The 1,970-nt window shown below is 47.1% G+C and overlaps 1 pseudogene; it reads left to right on the plus strand.

Moving 5' to 3' along the window:
• Positions 1-397: 397 nt before the first annotated feature.
• On the plus strand, positions 398-862 carry LOC115282523 (annotated as a pseudogene).
• The last annotated feature ends 1,108 nt before the right edge of the window (positions 863-1,970 follow it).

A 1,970-nucleotide genomic window follows, 5' to 3' on the forward strand; every position in this document is an offset into this window, starting at 1 on the left:
AGTGCATTCAGCGAGCACGGGGTCTCCAGAGTTCAGCTCCAGAGCCAAACAAAGTCTGGTTCACACTGTGCTCATCCGCTCCCCTAGCCTCTGTGGACAAGCTGCTTCATCTCCGAGCCTCGCTTTGTCATCTGTGAAAAGCAGATCATAAAACTAGCCGTAAAGCGTTATGATGATTTAAGGACACGGTGCCTGTGAGATGGTCAGCACCGTTGCCAGCTCATCGTAAATGCCAATAAAATGCTACACTTTATGGCTATTATTTGCAATAAAGAGATTGGCAGGGTACCACCTAAATGTGAACAGAGAGCTATCTTTTGTGGAGGGATTTTTTTTTTTAAGATTCTATTTTTAGCTCTTCCTTTTTGCGGCCATCGCTGGAGCTGCAGCGGCCAATATGAAGTTCAATCCGTTTGTGACCTCTGACCTGGGCAAGAACTGCAAAAGGCACTTCAGTGCCCCTGCCCACATTCTCAGGAAGATTATCCTCTCTCCAAAGAGCCACGGCAGAAGTACAATGTTTGGTCCATGCTCGTCCGGAAGGACGACGAAGTACAGGTGGCGCGGCGACACTACAAAGGTCAGCAAATTGGCAAAGCAGTCCAGGTCTACAGGAAGAAATACGTCATCTACATCGAACCGGAAGAGCGAGAGAAGGCAACCGGCAGCACCGTCCACGGGGGCACCCACCCCGGCAAGGTGGTTATCACTAGACTAAAAGTGGACAGGAACCACAAAAAGACCCTCCAACGCAAAGCCAAATCTCGCCAAGTAGGAAAGGAAAAGAGCAAGTACAAGGAAGAAACACTGGAGAAGATGCAGGAATAAAGTCATCTTACATAGGACATGAAATAAAAACTGTTAAAATGAAAAAAAAAGATTCTGTTTTTAAGAAATCTCTGCACCCGATGTGAGGCTTGAACTCACAACCCTGAAATCAAAAGTCACATGTTCTTTTCACCGCGCCAGCCAGGAGCCCCTTACTAGGAATTTTTTTTTTTTTTAATCCTCAACACTCCATTACGAAAAATTTCAAGGTTACAGCAAGTTGAAAAGACTGTTCAGTGACTATTCTTAGTGCGATCCAGGATCCTTTATTTTCTTTTTGCTTATCCATAGTTTATATTTTTCTACAATGACATATATTGACTGGATAATGAAAAAATAAATACAAGGGAGGCGAAAAGGAAAAAAAAAAAAAAACTGAAGGGGAGCAGGACCAAGGACAGAGTCCCACGGTTCAGAGTCACTCCCTCCCACTGACAGACAGCCTCTGCTCTGCCGTCAACTGTCTGTAGAAACGGCCCCACATCTAATTCGAAATCCAGCCATTGAGCCATTTCTCCCTCACGTCACCCTCGTGTGCACAGGATGTCAGGAGAGATTTTTGCCAAGCGCCTTGCTGAAGTCCAGACCCAGGGTGTCTGTAGCACCTCCCCCACCTCCGTCCAAGTAATTCCATTAATGAGGCAAATCAGATCAACCCAGAGTAATCTGTTCTTCGTGGTTTGTGATCATGTCTTCCCTTCCACATACTTGCAAACCAAGGGTGGTGGGAAAGGCGTGGATCCTGGCATCTAACTGTTCTGGGTTTGATTCTCGCCTGCAGCTCTCAGCTGTGTGACTTTGGGAAACATGCCTGACCTCTCTGAACTTCATCGCAACAGAGGAATAACAAAGTCTGTGTCACAAGCTTATTTATTTTGTTAAATAAAATAATGGATATGCCTGTCTCCCTCCCCATCCAAACTGTGGTCTCTTCAAGACCAAGGCCTGGACTTCCTATCTTTGAACCCCTCTCCCGCCCCATGCCTGACACAGAGGGAGACCCTCACCCCAGCTCCTGCCACCCAATACCCCCTCCACTCCTCTCTGTACACCTCTGCCCTCTGCATCTCCCCCTCCGTCTCCAGAGCTCTTGCCAACTCCCTTTCTACCTATTTCCCTCTCTCCATCCCCCAGAACTTCTG

This window comes from Suricata suricatta, chromosome 17 (genome assembly GCF_006229205.1).
Source record: "Suricata suricatta isolate VVHF042 chromosome 17, meerkat_22Aug2017_6uvM2_HiC, whole genome shotgun sequence".
Classification (NCBI taxonomy): domain Eukaryota; kingdom Metazoa; phylum Chordata; class Mammalia; order Carnivora; family Herpestidae; genus Suricata; species Suricata suricatta.